This window comes from Arachis hypogaea, chromosome 20 (genome assembly GCF_003086295.3).
Source record: "Arachis hypogaea cultivar Tifrunner chromosome 20, arahy.Tifrunner.gnm2.J5K5, whole genome shotgun sequence".
In the NCBI taxonomy this organism is placed as follows: domain Eukaryota; kingdom Viridiplantae; phylum Streptophyta; class Magnoliopsida; order Fabales; family Fabaceae; genus Arachis; species Arachis hypogaea.
In genome coordinates, this window is record NC_092055.1 from 83,082,435 (window position 1) to 83,104,858 (window position 22,424).

General features: G+C 37.7%; 2 non-coding genes across 2 annotated transcripts; one reads left to right on the plus strand and one right to left on the minus strand.

Annotated features, from left to right (window-relative positions):
* The first annotated feature begins 3,770 nt into the window (after nt 1–3,770).
* LOC112787398 (small nucleolar RNA R71) lies at nt 3,771–3,878 on the plus strand. The gene has a single exon (XR_003194814.1). It is a non-coding gene; the product is annotated as a small nucleolar RNA R71 (small nucleolar RNA).
* Nucleotides 3,879–21,054: 17,176 nt separating this feature from the next.
* LOC112787898 (small nucleolar RNA R71) lies at nt 21,055–21,162 on the minus strand. Its single transcript, XR_003195283.1, has one exon. It is a non-coding gene; the product is annotated as a small nucleolar RNA R71 (small nucleolar RNA).
* Between the last annotated feature and the right edge of the window lie 1,262 nt (nt 21,163–22,424).

The window sequence follows — 22,424 nt, forward strand, 5'->3', positions numbered from 1 at the left end:
ATAGGATAAAAAGAATAGAATATACTATAAATTCCAAACTATCAATGAAACATAGCTGCAATCATATGAGCGGGACTTATAGCTTTTTGCCTCTTGAATAGTTTTGGCATCTCACTTTATCCATTGAAGTTTAGAATGATTGGCATCTATAGGAACTTCAGATTTCGAATAGTGTTATTGACTCTCCTAGTTCAGTATGATGATTTTTGAACACAGCTTCTTTATGAGTCTTGGCCGTGGCCCTAAGCACTTTGTTTTCCAGTATTACCACCGGATACATAAATGCCACAGACACATAATTGGGTGAACCTTTTCAGATTGTGACTCAGCTTTGCTAAAGTCCCCAATTAGAGGTGTCCAGGGTTCTTAAGCACACTCTTTTTTTGCTTTGGACCTTGACTTTAACCGCTCAGTCTCAAGTTTTCACTTGACACCTACACGCCACAAGCACATGGTTAGGGACAGGTTGGTTTAGCCGCTTAGACTAGGATTTTATTCCTTTAGGTCCTCCTATCCACTGATGCTCAAAGCCTTGGGATCCTTTTTATTTGCCCTTGCCTTTTGGTTTTAAGGGTTATTGGCTTTTTGCTCTTGCCTCTTGGTTTTAAGAGCTTTTGGCTTTTTCTGCTTGCTTTTTCTTTTTCTTTCTATTTTTTTTCCTAATTTTTTTTTCTTCTTTTTTTTTCTGCAAGCTTTGTTTTTTGCTGCTTTTTCTTGCTTCAAGAATCATTTTTATGATTTTTCAGATTATCAAATAACATGTCTCCTAGTCATCATTCTTTCAAGAGCCAACATATTTAACATTCTTAAACAACAACTTCAAAAGACATATGCACTGTTCAAGCATACATTCAGAAAACAAGAAGCATTGTCACCACATCAATATAATTAAACTAAGTTCAAGGATAAATTCGAAACTCATGTACTTCTTGTTCTTTTGAATTAAAACATTTTTCATTTAAGAGAGGTGATGGATTCATAGGTCATTCATAGCTTTAAGACATAGTTATTACTACTAATGATCATGTAATGAAGACACAAACATAGATAAGCACATAACATAGAAAACGAAAAACAGAAGAAATAAGAACAAGGAATGAATCCACCTTAGTGATGTCCTTGAGCTCTTCTATGTCTCTTCCTTGTCTTTGCTGCTCCTCCTTCATTGCTTTTAGATCTTCTCTGATTTCATGAAGGATGATGGAGTGCTCTTGATGTTCCACCCTTAGTTGCTTCCAATAATTGTGTGGAAGAAAATGTATCCCCTGAGGTATCTCAGGGATCTCTTGATTTGCAGTCAAATGTTCTACCACTGAGCTATAGACCCTTGATGGAAGCTTTTGTCTTCCCTTTCCTCTTTCTAGAGGTTTCTCTGGCCTTAGGTGCCATCAATGGTTATGGAAAAAAACAAAAAACTATGCTTTTATCACACCAAACTTAGAATGTTGCTCGCCCTCGAGCAAAAGAAGAAAGAATAGAAGAATAAGAAGAAGATATGGAGGAGATGGATGGGAATGTGTATTCGGCCATATGGGTGGGATTGGGTGGGAGAGAGATGTTGAATTTTGAAGGTAGTGGGTGTATGGATGTGAGTGGTAAATGGAAAGTAGAAGGGATGATCATGAATGGGAAGAGAGATGATGAGGTAGGTGGGGATACTGTGGGGTCCACAGATCTTGAGGTGTCAAGGCATTTACATCCCTGCACCAATTTAGGCATGTAAAATGCCCTTGCACACAACTCTGGGCGTTCAGCGCCAGGTTGGTGCCCATTTTGGGCGTTCAACGCCCCTTTGCTGCCATTTCTGGCGTTGAACGCCAGAACCATGCTTGTTCTGGGCGTTCAGCGCCAGGATGCTCCCATTCTGGGCGTTCAGCGCCAGAACTATGCTCTGTTCTGGCGTTTGAACGCCAGACAGATGCTCCTCCAGGGTGTGATTTTTCTTCTGCTGTTTTTGATTCCGTTTTCAATTTTTATATTTATTTTGTGACTCCACATGATCATGAACCTAAGAAAACATGAAAAACAATAAAAATAAGAATTAGATAAACATTGGGTTGCCTCCCAACAAGCGCTTCTTTAATGTCAATAGCTTGACAGTGGGCTCTCATGGAGCCTCACAGATGTGCAGAGCTTTGTTGAGACTCTCCAACACCAAACTTAGAGTTTGGTTGTGGCCTCCCAACACCAAACTTAGAGTTTGACTGTGGGGGCTCTGGTTGACTCTGCCTTGAGAGAAGCTTTTTCTGCTTCCTCTCCATGGTTGCAGAGGGAGATCCTTGAGTTCTAAACACAAGGGAGTCCTCATTCCATTGAAGGACTATTTCACCTCTGTCAACATCAATCACAGCTCTTGCTGTGGCCAGGAAAGGTCTTCCTAGGATGATGGATTCATCCTCTTCCTTTCCAGTATCCAGGATTATGAAATCAGCAGGGATGTAAAGGCCTTCAACCTTTACTAATACGTCCTCTACTTGTCCATAAGCCTGTTTTCTAGAGCTGTCTGCCATCTCTAATGAGATTTTAGCAGCTTGCACCCCATAGATTCCCAGTTTCTCTATTGCAGAGAGGGGCATGAGGTTTATTCCTGAACCAAGGTCACATAGAGCCTTAAAGATCATGGTGCCTATGGTACAGGGTATTATGAACTTTCCAGGATCCTGTCTCTTCTGAGGCAATGTCAGTTGATCCAGATCACTTAGTTCATTGATGAACAAGGGAGGTTCAACTTCCCAAGTATCAATGCCAAATAATTTGGCATTCAGCTTCATGATTGCACCAAGAAACTTGGCAGTTTGCTCTTCAGTAACATCCTCATTCTCTTCAGAAGAGGAATACTCATCAGAGCTCATGAAGGGCATAAGGAGGTTCAATGGGATCTCTATGGTCTCTAGATGAGCCTCAGAGTCCCTTGGTTCCTCAGAGGGAAGCTCCTTATTGACCACTGGACGTCCCAGGAGGTCTTCCTCCTTGGGATTCACGTCCTCTCCTCTCCTCATAGGTTCGGCCATGGCGCTTATGTCAATGGCCTTGCACTCTCCTTTTGGGTTCTCTTCTGTATTGCTTGGGAGAGTACTAGGAGGGATTTCAGTGATCCTTTTACTCAGCTGGCCCACTTGTGCTTCCAGATTTCTAATGGAAGACCTTGTTTCATTCATGAAACTTACAGTGGCCTTAGATAGATCAAAGACTAGATTTGCTAAATTAGAAGCATTTTGTTCAGAGTTCTCTGTCTGTTGCTGAGTTGATGATGGAAAAGGCTTGCTATTGCTAAACCTGTTTCTTCCACCATTATTAAAGCCTTGTTGGGGCTTTTGATCCTTCCATGAGAAATTTGGATGATTTCTCCATGTTGAGTTATAGGTGTTTCCATAAGGTTCACCTAAGTAATTTACCTCTGCTATTGCAGGGTTCTCAGGATCATAGGCTTCTTCTTCAGAAGATGCCTCTTGAGTACTGTTGGATGCAGCTTGCATTCCATGCAGACTCTGAGAAATCATATTGACTTGCTAAGTGAATATTTTGTTCTAAGCCAATATGGCATTCAGAGTATCAACTTCAAGAACTCTCTTCTTCATAGGCGTCCTATTACTCACAGGATTCCTTTCAGAAGTGTACATGAACTAGTTATTAGCAACCATGTCAATGAGTTCTTGAGCTTCTGCAGGCGTTTTCTTTCGGTGAATGGATCCACCTGCAGAAGTGTCCAGTGACATTTTTGATAGCTCAGATAAACCATCATAGAATATATCCAGGATGGTCCATTCTGAAAGCATGTCAGAAGGACACTTTTTGGTCAACTGTTTGTATCTTTCCCAAGCTTCATAGAGGGATTCACCTTCTTTCTGTCTGAAGGTTTGAACATCAGCTCTAAGCTTGCTCAGCTTTTGAGGAGGAAAGTACTTGGCTAAGAAAGTCGTGACCAGCTTATCCCAAGAGTTCAGGCTGTCTTTGGGTTGAGACTCCAACCATAATCTAGCTCTGTCTCTTACAGCAAAAGGGAAAAGCATGAGCCTGTAGACTTCAGGATCTACTCCATTAGTCTTAACAGTATCACATATCTGCAAGAATTCAGTTAAGAACTGAAAAGGATCTTCAGATGGAAGTCCATGAAACTTGCAGTTCTGCTGCATCAGAGAAACTAATTGAGGTTTCAGCTCAAAGTTGTTTGCTCTAATGGCAGGAATGGAGATGCTTCTTCCATGTAAATTGGAATTAGGTGCAGTAAAGTCACCAAGCATCTTCCTTACATTATTATTATTTTCGGCTGCCATCTCCTCTGCCTGTTCGAAAATTTCTGAAAGGTTATCTCTGGATTGTTGTATTTTAGCTTCTCTTAATTTTCTCTTCAGAGTTCTTTCAGGTTCTGGATCTGCTTCCACAAGAATGTTCTTATCCTTGCTCCTGCTCATATGACAAAGAAGAAGGCACAGAATAATAATAATAATAATAATAGAGATCCTTTATACCACAGTATAGAGATCCCTGTGTGAGTAGAAGAAGAGAAGAAAAGAAAATCTGAACTCAGAGAGAGAGGGGGTTCGGATTTTTGGTGAGTTGAAGGAAAGATGTTAGTATATCAATAAACAAATAGAAGAAGATGAGAGGGGGAAGTGAATTTTCGAAAACAATTTTTGAAAATGAGTTAGTGATTTTCGAAAATAGTTTTTGAAAAAGGTTAGTATTTTTTTCGAATTTTTTTTTTAAATCAAAAATAAAAATAATTAGTTAATAAAAAACGAAATTTTTGAAAAAGAGGGAAGATATTTTCGAAAATTAGAGAGAGAGAGTTAGTTAGGTAGTTTTGAAAAGGTTAAGAAACAAACAAAAAGTTAGTTAGTTAGTTGAAACAAATTTTGAAAAGATAAGAAGTTAGGAAGTTAGAAAAGATATTTTGAAATCAATTTTTTGAAAAGATAAGATGAGAAGATATTTTTGAAAAGATATGATAGAAATTAGTTTTTGAAAAAGATTTGATTTTTAAAATCACAATTAATGACTTGATTCACAAGAAATCACAAGATATGATTCTAGAACTTAAAGTTTGAATCTTTCTTAACAAGCAAGTAACAAACTTCAAATTTTTGAATCAAAACATTAATTGATTAGTTATTTTCGAAAATTTTATATAAAAATAAGAAAAAGATTTTTGAAAAATATTTTTGGAATTTTCGAAAACAACTAAGAAATTTGAAAAAGATTTGATTTTTGAAAAAGATAAGATTTTCAAATTGAAAATTTGATTGGACTCATAAGAAACAACTTTGATTTTTAAAAATTTTTGAAAAAGTCAACTCAATTTTCGAATTTGATGAGAGAAAAAGGGAAAGATATTTTTTTGATTTTTTGAATTTTTATGAAAACATGAAAATTATGCAATGCATGAAATTTTTAGATCAAAACATGAATGTATGCAAGAATGCCATGAATGTCAAGATGAACACCAAGAACACTTTGAATGTCAAGATGAACATCATAGACACAATTTTGAAAAAAAATTTTTAATGCAAAGAAAACATGCAAGACACCAAACTTAGAATTCTTTAATGCTTACGCACTAAGGATTCAAGAATGCATATGAAAAACAAGAAAAGACACAAAACATGAAATCATCAAGATCAAACAAGAAGACTTACCAAGAGCAACTTGAAGATCATGAAGAACACTATGAATGCATGATATTTTCGAAAAATGCAAGATGCATATGCAAGTGACACCAAACTTATGATATGACTCAAGACTCAAACAAGAAACACAAAAATATTTTTGATTTTTATGATTTTCTAATTTTTTTTTTTTGGATTTTTATTTTATATTTTTCGAAAAATTATTTAGAAAAAGGAAAAATAAGGATTCCAAAATTTTTAATATGAATTCCAGGAATCTTGCCATGTTAGTCTTAAAGCTCCAATCAAAGGGTCTGGCATGGCTTAACAGCCAGCCAAGCTTTAGCATATAATTACATGGGCTGGAGTGATTAGTTGAATACCAATCCCAAAGTAGTTTGGGTATGGCTTTACAGCCAGATATGAATCAACATATTTCATGAAACACTAGAATTCATTCTTAAAAATTTTGAAGCCATAGAATAATTTATTTTTGAAAACTTTTTTTTTTTGAAAACAAAGAAGAATTTTTGAAAGATTTTTGAAAAATTTTTGAAAACAAAACAAAAAGAAAATTACCTAATCTGAGCAACAAGATGAACCGTCAGTTGTCCAAACTCGAACAATCCCCGGCAACGGCGCCAAAAACTTGGTGCACGAAATTGTGATCTCTGGTAATGGCTTCTTAGGCCAGATACTCTGATCTAGTTTTACAGTCTGTCACAACTTCGATACAACTAACCAGCAAGTGCACTGGGTCGTCCAAGTAATACCTTACGTGAGTAAGGGTCGAATCCCACGGAGATTGTTGGTATGAAGCAAGCTATGGTCACCTTGTAAATCTCAGTTAGGCGGATATAAAACAGTTAGGTGGTTTTCGAATTATAAATAATAGAATAGGGATAGAGGTACTTATGTAAATCATTGGTGAGAATTTCAGATAAGCGTATGGAGATGCATTCGTTCCTCTGAATATCTGCTTTCCTGCTATCTTCATCCAATCAGTCTTACTCCTTTCCATGGCTGGCTTTATGCAAGGGCATCACCGTTGTTAGTGGCTACATCCCCTCCTCTCAGTGAATAATATGCTCACGCACCCTGTCACGGCACGGCTATTCATCTGTCGGTTCCCGATCATGCTGGAATAGGATTCACCCTCCTTTTGCGTCTGGCACTAACGCCCAGCACTCGCGAGTTTGAAGCTCGTCACAGTCATTCAATCATTGAATCCTACTCGGAATACCACAGACAAGGTTTAGACTTTCCGGATTCTCTTGAATGCCACCATCATTCTAGCTTACGCCACGAAGATTTTGGTTAGGAGATCTAAGAGATACTCATTCTAGCTTATTTCATGTAGAACAGAAGTGTTTGTCAGGCACGCGTTCATAAGGGAGAAGGATGATGAGCGTCACACATAATCATCACCTTCATCACGTTCTTGGGTGCGAATGGATATCTTAGAAGCGAAATAAGAAGATTGAATAGAAAACAGTAGTACTTTGTATTAATCTTTGAGCAACAGCAGAGCTCCACACCTTAATCTATGGAGTGTAGAAACTCTACCGTTGAAAATACATAAGTGAAAGGTCCAGGCATGGCCGAGATGGCCAGCCCCCTAAACGAGATCACAGGATCAAAATACAATCCAGGATGCCTAATACAATAGTAAGAGGTCCTGTTTATAATAAACTAGCTACTAGGGTTTACATGAGTAAGTATTTGATGTATAAATCCACTTCCAGGGCCCACTTGGTGTGTGTTTGGGCTGAGCTTAAGTGTTGCACGTGCAGAGGCCATTTGTGGAGTTGAACGCCAGTTTTTGTGCCAGTTTGGGCGTTCAACTCTGGTTTTGGATCCTTTTCTGGCGCTGGACGCCAGATTTGGGTAGAAAGCTGGCGTTGAACGCCAGTTTACGTCGTCAATTCTTGGCCAAAGTATGGACTATTATATATTGCTGGAAAGCCCTGGATGTCTACTTTCCAACGCAATTGGAAGCGCGCCATGTCGAGTTCTGTAGCTCCAGAAAATCCACTTTGAGTGCAGGGAGGTCAGAATCCAACAGCATCAGCAGTCCTTTTTCAACCTCTGAATCTGATTTCTGCTCAAGTCCCTCAATTTCAGCCAGAAAATACCTAAAATCACAGAAAAACACACAAACTCATAATAAAGTCCAGATATGTGAATTTAACATAAAATCTATTAAAAACATCCCTAAAAGTAACTAGATTCTACTAAAAATATACTAAAAACAATGCCAAAAAGCGTATAAATTATCCGCTCATCAGTCTCCCACCTAGCACCTTTGTTTATTGTCCTTAAGTTGGACTTATGGGGAGCTCCTCTCAAGGTGGCTTGTGCTTGAAGCTATCTTTGAACTCCCACCAATGCTTGGTTCTCCATTGTGCCCCAAGATTTCTTATTTGTTGCACCAAGTGTTGATGGAGTTCTTCACAAGCTTGGGGCTCCCAAAGTTGATCCTCTTTTTGTGATCTGGGATCCCACACTTTATTTTCACACCCGTCTTGAAGTTGATCATCATTATGAGTCCAACCGGGTGGTGAACAAGGTGAATTCTCTATAAAGTGACCAACAATCCTTCTAGACCCATCTAGGTGAGCACTACTCCAACCTTTATATCTCATGTTTGATGCATCAACCATAATGAGCCTTGACTTGTAACGCCAACCACGAAACATCTTTCTTTTACGCTTCATCCCACAAAGCATCCTAAGTTGGCCATCCATTTCAAGCAAACCATATTCAAGTGGGATAATAAAGCTAATAGAAATGAGTTTCACCCACTCAAATGAAGGTGTAGATGGCAACCTAGGCAAAAGTGATTCCAAGGGTCTTGACAAAGCGTATTCAATTCCCCTCCTCCTTTTTCTAATGACTTCCACCTCTTTACAAGATTTCTCAAATGTAATCCATTCTTCAACAATACTACCTAAGCCTTTTCCCTTACTCAAATCATAAATGGGAGGATGAGAGAGATTTACCTCCACAACGCTTTCAAATTCAATGGGAGAAGGTTCTTCATGCTCAAAGGATTCTTCACCACTAAGACTTGGTGCTTGATCTTCCTCACCAAGGGAACTCAATTCTTGCTTTATCGCATCCAATTCTTCATATGGAATATTCCTTGAAAGGTGTGCACTTTCTTCCTTAGCATCAAATTCAATTATCTTGGAGGGGTTTTCTTCAACTCTATATTCCCATGGAGATTCTGCATCTCCTAAGTCTTCAACTAATTCTTCCTCTTCTTCAATAATTATAGCTTTCTCCAATTGTTCCAAAATAAAGTAACACCCCTCATTCTCCACCAATCTCTCCTTCATGTTATGCTCTTCATTTGATTCTCCACATGTAGTCATGGGAGTTCCTTGAGTATTCAAGCATTGGGATGCTAACCGGCTTACCACCTCATCCAAGGCGGCCGTGAATTGTTCTACATCCCTTTTCATCTCCTCTTGTCCTTGAATAAGAACATCAAGGATGTCATCCATTGGAGGTTGGGGTGGTTAGAAGGGTTCATCAATTTGGGGGAAGGATTCATGGTAGGAAGTGGTTCTTCTTGGTAGAGTTGTGGTGGTTCAATATTTTCCCTTCTTTCCACTTGTTGCACAACACACTCCATGGTTGCTTGAAATTGATCCAATGATTCCTTGAGACGATCCCTTGATTCTTGTTCCTCTTGGATATCATGAGTAGGATTATATGGCTCTTGGATGGATGCACATGAGTATTCTTCCATGGGAGGTTGTGGTAGAAAGTAGTATTCATTTTGTGGTTGAAAATTTTCATACATTGGAGGTGGTTCATCTTGGTAATAATATGGAGGGGGTGGCTCTTGAAAATGTTGATGTTGGAATGATGGTGGCTCATATGGCTCATATGGTTGTTGAAATGGTGGATATAGATTAGGGTCATATGAAGGTGGTTGGTAAGAAGGGGCTTGTGAGTATGGTTGAGGGTTATGTTGAAGAGATGGCTTATAGGCATATGGTGGTGGTTCTTGAAAGTCACAAGGAGATTCACCATAGCCATTGGATTGGTATGCATCATAGAATGGCTCTTCTTCATAGTGCATTGGTGGAGGTTGTTGCCATGAAGATTGATCATATGCATATGGCTCCTCCCACCTTTGATTATCCCATCCTTGATACACATTCTCATTATAGTCCTCATTTCCTACAACATAATTAGAATCAAACTCATAGCAAATGTGAGAATTCATAATAAAAAGAGAAAATAAGAAACAAAAGCTAATAAGAAATAAAGAAACAAAGTCTTAAAGCTAGCAAAAACTAACAAGAAATCCAAAAATCAAGCTATTCACAATATTCACATATATACAATAACCAATAACATAACACCATTGCAACTCCCCAGCAACGGCGCCATTTTGATGATTAGACTTTTGTGTGGTTTAGAATTCACAAATGAAAGCTCGTTGCAATATAGTCTCTAAACCAACAATAGTCCTTTCATACAAAAATTTGTTTGTCACAAGTAACAACCCCTAAAATCTATAAACCGAAGTATTTAAACCTCGGGTCGTTCTCCCTAGGAATTACAATGAAGTGTCTCGTTATTGGTTATGAGGTATTTTGGGGTTTTTGGATAAGAAACGTGAAAAGTAAATGGAAATGAAATTCAAATAACAAAAAGGCCTTGGCAAGGTTTGGTGGTCAAGGATCTCTATCCTAATCACTAACCACAACATGAGAATTGGCAAGGATCAATCCCATTAAGTCATCCTCTAACTAATAAAGGAAAGTCAAATGAGCTATGTCAATCCAAGTCCATAAGTCCTAGTTCTACACCAAATCAATTAGTGAGATTGATGAGAGGACTTTTGTGTGGTTTAGAATTCACAATTGAAATCTCGTTGCAAGTATAGTTTCTAAACCAACAATAGTCCTTTCATACAAAATCTATAAACCGAAGTATTAAACCTCGGGTCGTTCTCCCTAGGAATTGCAATGAAGTGTCCTTGTTATTGGTTATGAAGTATGTTTTGGGGTTTTTGAGATAGGAAACATGAAAAGTAAATGGAAATGAAATTCAAATAACAAAAAGGCTTTGGCAAGGTTTGGTGGTCAAGGATCTCTATCCCTATCACTAACCACAACATGAGAATTGGCAAGGATCAACCCCATTAAGTCATCCTCTAACTAATAAAGGAAAGTCAAATGAGCTATGTCAATCCAAGTTCATAAGTCCTAGTTCTCCACCAATTCAATTAGTGAGATATAGAGTTAATGGCTCCCAATCGTCAATCACTTGGACATTAGTAACTCAAGAGTTCCTAAGTTACCTTTCCAAGCCAAGAGCACTAAAACCTACTCTAACATCTTCTCAAGCATTTTGACAAACACTTGGAAGGCAAAAGAATAAAGCATAGTAAATCAACAACAAGAGTAAAATTTAGCAACAACTAATTGCAAAGAATTAACAACAACTAAAAGAAGCACAATTATTATGAATTACCTCAACTTGAATTGAAAGAAAAGAGAAGGAACAAAAGTAGATCTACAATAAAGCATAGAAACAACATAGAAGAAATTACAACAAAAGAATAGAAGAAGATGAATATAACAACAAGAATTGAGAATCAAAAGTAGAAGAAGGCATGAATTGAAACCTAGATCTAAGAACTAATCCTAATCCTAATTCCTAATCCTGAGAGAAGTAGGAGCTTCTCTCTCTAAAACTAACTTTCCCTCCAAAAATTTAACTAATCTAAACTAATGTGTGAAAGTATGTTAATTCCTCTTCAATCCTTGGCTTAAATAGAATCAGAAATGAGTTGGATTGGGCCCACAAGGCTTTAGAATTCGCTGGCCACATATTGCTTTAAGTGGGTCATATGGCAGCAACGACGCGTGCGCGTACAGTGCATGTACGCATCACCATACCTATAGCAACAATGGCAAATATTATATCATTTTGAAGCCCCAGAAGTTAGCTTTCTAACGCAATAGGAACCGCATCATTTGGACCTCTGTAGCTCAAGTTATGGTCGTTTAAGTGTGAAGAGGTCGGCTTGACAGCTTTTGCGATTCCTTCATTTCTTCATGAGTTCTCCATTTATACATGCTTTTTCTTCATTCCCTTGATCCAATCTTTGCCTCCTAAATCTAAAATCACTTAACAAACATATCAAGGCATCTAATGGAATCAAGGTGAAATGAATTTAGCTAATTTTAGACCAAAAAGCATGTTTTCACACTTAAGCACAATTAAAGGAGAAGTTATAAAACCATGCTATTTCATTGGATAAATGTGGGTTAAAAGGTTATAAAATCCTCTAAATTCAATACAAGATAAACCTTCCAAATGGGGTTTATCAACCACCCCACACTTAAACCAAGCATGTCCTCATGCTTAAACCAAGAGAGAGCAAAGGGTATCAATATTTATTCAAAGCAAATAACCTAAATGCATCTATCTATATGAATACAACTAAATGCAAAATGATTCTACCTACTTGGTTAAAAATAAATCAATCTCCAAGATATACATGCACAAGTAGGGCTACGGTCCCATGACGACTCGTGAATCCTACCAATTTAAATATCAAAATGAAGTTCAAGTAGACTTGCAAGAAGAAAGCCCATGAAAGCTGGGAATCAAGGAATTGGGCATCAAACCCTCTCCGAAAGTGTTTGCACTCTAGTCGCTCAAGTGTATAAGGACGATTCTCTCAATTCTCTCCTAATCATGCTTTCCAAGATTTGTTTCTCATCTAAAAATCAAAATTTGTTTCATGCATGCATACAAGTATCATGAGGTCTTTTCTTTAGGTTGTAATAGGGCTAGGGTCAAGGTAAGGATGCATATTTGGTCATGTGAGCTTGAAATTTGAATCCTTGATAAGCTTAAACTTCCCACCTAGCCTATGTCATCCTATACAATTTCAAAGCTAACCTAACTACCCATTTTTTTTCACTTTTTCACACACTCATGTATTCCTTTTTATTTCACAATACTTATGCATTGACTCTTATTGGATTTCACTTTGGGGCATTTTGTCCCCTTTTTATTATTTTTTTTCTTCTTTTTCTTTCTTTTTCTATTTTTTTCATTTTTTTTCACATTTATATAATTTTTTTTTCTTTTTCTTTTGTTTTTCTCATTTTTTTTCTTTCAAATTATATACAAGAACATCAATGCATAAGGTCTATACATTTAATCAATACATGAGTATATACCCAATTCCCAAATATAGAAATACAAAACAAAAATACCGTTTTATCATAACCAATGGTCCCAAGCCTCCCCAAACTTGAATAATGAACACTCTCACTAGCCTAAGCTAATCAAAGATCCAAATAAAGGACATTTATTGTTTTCCGCTTTAGGCTTGTAATGTGCTAAAATAAAGAACAATTGGGTTAAGCGTAGGCTCAAATTGGCTAACAATGGAGGATAAAAGGTAGGCTATTTGGGTAAGTGAGCTAATTGAATTGATGGCCTCAATCATATAAATGCATTAATACATAAAATAATGGACATAAAGAATCAAACAAATCAAAGATCACAATTATAGAAAGAGAACAATGCACACAAGAGGAAAAATAAGTGGTTATAAGATGTAACCACGCCATTAGGCTCAAATCTCACTTGCTTGTGTTCTTAGCTAAAAAACCATGTTCCAAGATATATTCTTTCAAGCAAGTTCAACAAAAAATTTCAAGATTGGTAGGTTGCCCTAAAACAATTTTCTTGGAAAAGAAATCATCAACCTAACCAAGTAGTCCTAATAGGAAAGAAATGGTAAAAATATGTACAAATTCTAACTAACATGCAACCTATCATGCAATGCAATAACTAATCTAACAAAGAAAACTAAGAATTGGTGTTGGACAAGAAAATTGTTACCCACGGAGATCGGTCAGACGACCTCCCTACACTTGAAGATTGCACCGTCCTCAGTGCATGCAAAGTAGAGCAATGTGGACGGGTTGCTACAATTGATGAGTTCCGTCAAAAGATTGTGCGGATGACTTGTTTGTTGCCCCATTTAAAGCTATTCATTTCTCCCTTCTTAGTGGCCAACCTAAAAGGGGAGGAAAGAAGAACGACAATTAGGCCTACAACAAAGATATCAAAACAAGTAGAACGTAGGCCGGGGCTAATGCCAAATAAGAGTAAGGTTCTCACTATACGTTAGCTACGCATGTAAGTGAGAAAACAATATAAGCTAATGGCATATTAACTAATACTTGATGCAAGAGTAAAATCGAAGCATGAAGAGCATATGGCACATCAAGTTCAAATAAGAAGAAGTGGGTCATGAAAAACAATATTAGGTCATATAAATGCACAATGACACAAGAGTCATAAAAGATTAAGCATTGATTTAAAAGTTTCATCACCCAACAATATCAAACAAGTCAAGAGGCACCAAAATAATGCAAGAAAGTCTCACCAATTGAATAAGAGAATTAAACACCATTATTAAAATAGGAAACTCGAAAAAAATAAAGTAAAAACAGGCTATAAAAATAAAATAAAAATGCAAAGGAGAGAAGTATACGAATGCAATGGAGAAAAGAAAATGGAAGATGAGAAAAAAAACTCATTTTTTTTACCGGCGCGGACGCGTCATGTACGCGTGCGCGCCGATGCGTAGATTTGCCAAAGGGTGCATACGCGCCAGGTGCGCGTACGCGTAGATGAGTTGTGGAGGTATGGGCGCGGATGCGTACAATGTGCGTCCACGCGAGGTGAGTTAGGCTAAAGGCTCAAAGCTAGCCCAGAACTGGCACAAGTCTCGGGTCCTTGGCCTGGAAATGATTTTGGCAAATCGGTGTGCACGCGGCATGTGCGCGGGCGCGCGCATATAGAAAATATGGATATCGACGCGTATGCGCGCAGTGCGCGCACGCGTATGCACAGTTGTGCAATTGGCCCAGCTTTTGCATGAGATTGGCCCAACTCTTTGGAAAGAGTATGGGCCTGTATATACGTATTGACGCGCATGCGCACAGCGTGCGTACGTGTCCTTGACACTTTTTTTTTTAAATACTAAAAATAGCCTAAAATCTCCCTAACACTACTTATAACTCCAAAATCAACTACATATGCAAAATTATAAAATTCTATTTGGTTGTTGAAGGTTTTTCAAAAAAATAAACAAGGAAACTTGCATCACAAGTAACTAACAGCCAATTTATTAAAACAATTATATGGAAAGAGAACTACCTACAATAGTAACTCAAATAATTTATTAAGCAAGTCTACAAGAGAGTGGAAAGAGTTTACCATGGTGGGGTGTCTCCCACCTAGCACTTTTAGTTTAAGTCCTTAAGTTGGACCTTTGGGAAGCTCTTGTCATGGTGGCTTATGCTTGTACTCATCCTTGAATCTCCAAGGATCATTGTGCCTCAAATCGTTGATAGAAATTCCAACCGTCTTCACCAAGTTCGGGTGGAGTTCTACCCAAGGTATGAACTCCCTTGGTTGGTCTTCATGCTTCGATCCGGGATCCCATATCTTATTTTCGCACCGGTCTTCAAGTTGACTTCCATGTATTTCCCGTTCGGTTGGTTGACAGGTATGACAAGTAGAATTCTCTTTAGCGCACCAAATCTTCTTCTTAGACCCATGTAAAGTAGCATTCATCCAATCATAGTCCCTATACTTTGATGTTTTGACCTTCATGAGCCTAATTCCAAACCTCCAACTACTACACAACTCCCTTTTACTTTTAATTCCACAAAGTGCTCTAAGTTGACCATCATTTTCAATTAACCCATATTCAAGTGAGAAAGAAAAGCTTAGGGATGAGAATTTTACCCACTTGAATGTTGTGTTGGATGGTAATTTGGGGAGGGAGACCTCCCCACACTTAGACAATGTGAGGTCTACTTCTTTAGGCTCTTCTTTAGTTGTTTCCACCTCTTTGCAAGCTCCCTCAATTTCAACCTTTCCCTTTTTATCACTTGGCTTGGTGTTGTCTTCAAGAACTTCATCTTGCCCAATGGGAGATGATTCAATTTTGGATAGGAATTCATTGATGAATGAATTCATCTCTTGATTAACCTCTTCATATTCTTCAATTTCGATATACACTATGCCAACTTTTTCCTTTTGGTGGCTCTCTTCCGATTCACTCTCTTTCTCATTGCTCACCAAGGGTATGGAAGGTTATGCACATTCTTTTATAATTTCAACTTCATGTCCAATGGGAGAGGATTCCATTGTAGAGAGAAATTCATCCATGATTGAATCTATCTCTTGATAAGCCTCTTCCAAGTCTCCAACGATGATATGCCTTGGAGGTTGCGCACCCTCCTCAACATCAATATTAAGCTTCTTGGAAGAGTGCTCCATGATGCTACATTCCCTTGGACTTTCAACATCTCCTAAATCTTCAACCACTTCTTCCTTTTCTTCAACAATCATGGCTTTCTCTAGTTGCTCCAATACAAAATGGCATCCCTCATCCCCCACCAGAGTTTTCAATCTCTCCTTCATGCTATGCTCTTCAATTGATTCTCCATATGCAGCTATGGAAGCACCTTGAGTGTTCAAGAATTGGTAGGCTAAGGTATGCACTACCTTGGTCAAGTTAGTCACAAACTCTAGGGTGTTCCTTTGTATATCCGCTTGTCCTTGAAGTAGCAATGTGAGAGAGTCATCTATTGGGATTTGGGGTGGATAGGAGGGTTCATTATTTTGGAGAGAGGGTTTATAGTAGGAAGGTGGTTCTTCTTGGTAAGGGTATGGAGATGGTGTGCATTGAGGTGGTTCATGGTAGTAATCTTGATATGGTTGTGGTGGTTCTAAAGGTTCTTGCTCATAATGGTCATAAGAATATGGTATGGGTGATTGGTTATATGATGGATATGGATCATAGGAAGGTGTTTGGTAATAAGAGGCTTGTGAGAATGGTTGAGGTTCATGTTGAGGATAAGAGTCATAGGCATATGATGGTGGTAGTTGATTATCACAAAAAGAGTCACCATAGCCATTGAATTGACATGCATTAGGATGGAAATTATACCTATACGCAACTGGAGGTTGTTGCCAATAGGAGTGATCAATTCCTTGAGGCTCCTTCCAAATTTGTTGGTTCCATCCAAAATGAGTATCATCATTGAAGTTCACATTTCCTACAACACAATTAGAACCAAACTCATAGCCAAAGTGAGAATTCATGATAGCAAGAGAAAATGAAAACAAAATCAAATAAGAAGAAAGGAAATTAAATCCTAAAACTAGCAAGAACTAACAAGGAGGCAAAAGACAAACATATTCACAATATTCACATATATACAATAACCAAAAACACAACACCATTGCAATTCCCCAGCAACGGTGCCATTTTGATGAGAGGACTTTTGTGTGGTTTAGAATTCACAATTGAAATCTCGTTGCAAGTATAGTTTCTAAACCAAAAATAGTCCTTTCATATAAAAGATTGTTGATGAGCGGATAATTTATACGCTTTTTGACATTGTTTTTAGTATGTTTTTAGTAGGATCTAGTTACTTTTAGGGATGTTTTTAATAGATTTTGTGTTAAATTCACATTTCTGGACTTTACTATGAGTTTGTGTGTTTTTCTGTGATTTCAGGTATTTTCTGGCTGAAATTGAGGGACTTGAGCAGAAATCAGATTCAGAGGTTGAAAAAGGACTGCTGATGCTGTTGGATTCTGACCTCCCTGCACTCAAAGTGGATTTTCTGGAGCTACAGAACTCGAAATTGCGCGCTTCCAATTGCGTTGGAAAGTAGATATCCAGGGCTTTCCAGAAATATATAATAGTCCATACTTTGGCCAAGAATTGACGACGTAAACTGGCGTTCAACGCCAGCTTTCTACCCAAATCTGGCATCCAGCGCCAGAAAAGGATCCAAAACCAGAGTTGAACGCCCAAACTGGCACAAAAACTGGCGTTTAACTCCACAATTGGCCTCTGCACGTGCAACACTTAAGCTCAGCCCAAACACACACCAAGTGGGCCCCGGAAGTGGATTTATACATCAAATACTTACTCATGTAAACCCTAGTAGCTAGTTTATTATAAATAGGACCTCTTACAATTGTATTAGGCATCTTTGGATTACCTTATGATCCTTTGATCACGTTTTAGGGGGCTGGCCATCTCGGCCATGCCTGGACCTCCACTTATGTATTTTCAATGGTAGAGTTTCTACACTCCATAGATTAAGGTGTGGAGCTCTGCTGTTCCTCAAAGATTAATGCAAGTACTACTGTTTTCTATTCAATTCATCTTATTTCGCTTCTAAGATATCCATTCGCACCCAAGAACGTGATGAAGGTGATGATTATGTGTGACGCTCATCACCATCTCCGCTATGAACACGTGCCTGACAAACACTTCCGTTCTACATGAAATAAGCTAGAATGAATATCTCTTAGATCTCTTAACCGGAATCTTCGTGGCGTAAGCTAGAATGATGGCGGCATTCAAGAGAATCCGGAAAGTCTAAACCTTGTCTGTGGTATTCCGAGTAGGATTCAATGATTGAATGACTGTGACGAGCTTCAAACTCGCGAATGCTGGGCGTTAGTGACAGACGCAAAAGGAGGGTGAATCCTATTCCAGCATGATCGGGAACCGACAGATGAATAGCCGTGCCGTGACAGGGTGCGTGAGCATATTATTCACTGAGAGGAGGGGATGTAGCCACTGACAACGGTGATGCCCTTGCATAAAGCCAGCCATGGAAAGGAGTAAGACTGATTGGATGAAGATAGCAGGAAAGCAGAGGTTCAGAGGAACGAAAAGCATCTCCATTCGCTTATCTGAAATTCCTACCAATGATTTACATAAGTATCTCTATCCCTATTTTATTATATAATATTCGAAAACCACATAATTATTTTATATCCGCCTGACTGAGATCTACAAGGTGACCATAGCTTGCTTCATACCAACAATCTCCGTGGGATTCGACCCTTACTCACGTAAGGTATTACTTGGACGACCCAGTGCACTTGCTGGTTAGTTGTATCGAAGTTGTGACAGACTGTAAAACTAGATCAGAGTATCTGGCCTAAGAAGCCATTACCAGAGATCACAATTTCGTGCACCAAGTTTTTGGCGCCGTTGCCGGGGATTGTTTGAGTTTTCGGCAAGCTTTTGGTCCGGTAACATCAGTGCCAGATTCCCTTTTGATCCGGCAACAGCACCAAGTTTTTGGCGCCGTTGCCGGGGATTGTTCGAGTTTGGACAACTGACGGTTCATCTTGTTGCTCAGATTAGGTAATTTTCTTTTTGTTTTATTTTCAAAAATCTTTCAAAATTTTCTCCTTTGTTTTCGAAAAAAAAAAAGTTTTCAAAAATAAATTATTCTATGGCTTCAGAATTTTTAAGAATGAATTCTAGTGTTTCATGAAGCATGTTGAAGCCTGGCTGGCTGTAAAGCCATGTCTCAATCCTTATACTCAAGAGAAAAGCTTCTTTATCTTTCTTAGCCAATTGGCTGTTGAATGTAAGGAATGTCAGGCATGTCATGTCTGAGTTACATACTAAAGCTTGGCTGGCTATTAAGCCATGCCTGACCCTTTGATTGGAGCTTTAGAGCATAAGACTCCTGGAATTCATGTTGAAAATTTTGGAATCCTTATTTTTTCTTTTTCATATAAATTTTCGAAAAATATAAAATAAAAATCCAAAAAATTTAGAAAATCATAAAAATCAAAAATATTTTTGTGCTCTTGTTTGAGTCTTGAGTCATATCATAAGTTTGGTGTCAATTGCATATGCATCTTGCATTTTTTCGAAAATATCATGCATTCATAGTGTTCTTCATGATCTTCAAGTTGTTCTTGGTAAGGCTTCTTGTTTGATCTTGATGATTTTTTGTTTTGTGTCTTTTCATGTTTATCATATGCATTCTTGAATTCTTAGTGCGTAAGCATTAAAGAATTCTAAGTTTGGTGTCTTGCATGTTTTCTTTGCATTAAAATTTTTTCAAAATTGTGTCTATGATGTTCATCTTGACATTCATGGTGTTCTTGGTGTTCATCTTGACATTCATAGCATTCTTGCATGCATTCATTGTTTTGATCTAAAAATTTCATGCATTGCATAATTTTCATGTTTTTCATAAAAATTTCAAAAATTAAAAAAAAAATATCTTTCCCTTTTTCTCTCATCAAATTCGAAAATTTGAGTTGACTTTTTCAAAAGTTTTTAAAATCAAATTGTTTCTTATGAGTCAAATCAAATTTTCAATTTGAAAATCTTATCGTTTTCAAAATCTTTTTCAAAAATCAAATCTTTTTCAAAATTCTTAGTTATTTTCGAAAATTTCAAAAATATTTTTCAAAAATCTTTTTCTTATTTTTATATAAAATTTTCGAAAATAACTAATCAATTAATGTTTTGATTCAAAAATTTCAAGTTTGTTACTTACTTGTTAAGAAAGATTCAAACTTTAAGTTCTAGAATCATATCTTGTGATTTCTTGTGAATCAAGTCATTAATTGTGATTTTAAAAATCAAATCTTTTTCAAAAACTAATTTCTATCATATCTTTTCAAAAATATCTACTTATCTTATCTTTTTCAAAAAATATCTTCTCAAAATATCTTTTCTAACTTCCTAACTTCTTATCTTTTCAAAATTTGTTTCAACTAACTAACTAACTTTTTGTTTGTTCCTTAACTTTTTCAAAACTACCTAACTAATTCTCTCTCTCTCATTTTTCGAAAATATCTTCCCCCTTTTTCAAAATTTCTTTTTAATTTATTAATTATTTTAATTTTTAAATCTTAATTTTCGAAAATCACTAACTCTTTTTCAAAAATTATTTTCGAAAATTCTCTTCTCTCTCATCTCCTTCTATTTTTTTTTTATTTATTCATCTACTAACATCTCTCCCTCATTCAAAAAAAAAAAAAGGATCTCTATTATTATTATTTTTCTGTGCCTTCTTCTTTGTCATATGAGCAGGAGCAAGGACAAGAATATTCTTGTTGAAGCAGATCCAGAACCTGAAAGGACTCTGAATTACAACTAACCAGTAAGCACCTGTTAGGAATTTTCAAACAAGAAGAGGAGATGGCAGCCGAAAATAATAATAATGCAAGGAGGATGCTTGGTGACTTTATTGCACCTAATTCCAATTTACATGGAAGAAGCATCTCCATTCCTGCCATTGGAGCAAACAAATTTGAGCTGAAACCTCAATTAGTTTCTCTGATGCAGCAGAACTGCAAGTTTCATGGACTTCCATCTGAAGATCCTTTTCAGTTCTTAACTGAATTCTTGTAGATATGTGATACTGTTAAGACTAATGGAGTAGATCCTGAAGTCTACAGGCTCATGCTTTTCCCTTTTGCTGTAAGAGACAGAGCTAGATTATGGTTGGATTCTCAACCCAAAGACAGCCTGAACTCTTGGGATAAGCTGGTCACGGCTTTCTTAGCCAAGTACTTTCCTCCTCAAAAGCTGAGCAAGCTTAGAGCTTATGTTCAAACCTTCAGACAGAAAGAAGGTGAATTCCTCTATGAAGCTTGGGAAAGATACAAACAGTTGACCAAAAAGTGTCCTTCTGACATGCTTTCAGAATGGACCATCCTGGATATATTCTATGATGGTTTTATCTGAGCTATCAAAGATGTCATTGGACACTTCTGCAGGTGGATCCATTCACCTGAAGAAAACGCCTGCAGAAGCTCAAGAACTCATTGACATGGTTGCTAATAACCAGTTCATGTACATTTCTGAAAGGAATCTTGTGAGTAATGGGACGCCTATGAAGAAGGGAGTTCTTGAAGTTGATACTCTGAATGCCATATTGGCTCAGAATAAAATATTGACTCAGCAAGTCAATATGATCTCTCAGAGTCTGCATGGAATGCAAGCTGCATCCAACAGTACTCAAGAGGCTTCTTATGAAAAAGAAGCTTATGATCCTGAGAACCCTGCAATAGCAGAGGTGAATTACTTAGGTGAACCTTATGGAAACACCTATAACTCAACATGGAGAAATCATCCAAATTTCTCATGGAAGGATCAAAAGCCTCAACAAGGCTTTAATAATGGTGGAAGAAACAGGTTTAGCAATAGCAAGCCTTTTCCATCATCAACTCAGCAACAGACAGAGAACTCTGAACAAAATGCTTCTAATTTAGCAAACTTAGTCTCTGATCTATCTAAGGCCACTGTAAGTTTCATGAATGAAACAAGATCTTCTATTAGAAATCTGGAAGCACAAGTGGGCCAGCTGAGTAAAAGGATCACTGAAATCCCTCCTAGTACTCTCCCAAGCAATACAGAAGAGAATCCAAAAGGAGAGTGCAAGGCCATTGACATAAGCGCCATGGCCGAACCTGTGAGGAGAGGAGAGGACGTGAATCCCAAGGAGGAAGACCTCCTGGGACGTCCAGTGGTCAATAAGGAGCTTCCCTCTGAGGAACCAAAGGATTCTGGGGCCCATCTAGAGACCATAGAGATCCCATTGAACCTCCTTATGCCCTTCATGAGCTCTGATGAGTATTCCTCTTCTGAAGAGAATGAGGATGTTACTGAAGAGCAAACTGCCAAGTTTCTTGGTGCAATCATGAAGCTAAATGCCAAATTATTTGGCATTGATACTTGGGAAGTTGAACCTCCCTTGTTCATCAATGAACTAAGTGATCTGGATCAACTGACATTGCCTCAGAAGAGACAGGATCCTGGAAAGTTCATAATACCCTGTACCATAGGCACCATGATCTTTAAGGCTCTATGTGACCTTGGTTCAGGAATAAACCTCATGCCCCTCTCTGTAATAGAGAAACTGGGAATCTATGGGGTGCAAGCTGCTAAAATCTCATTAAAGA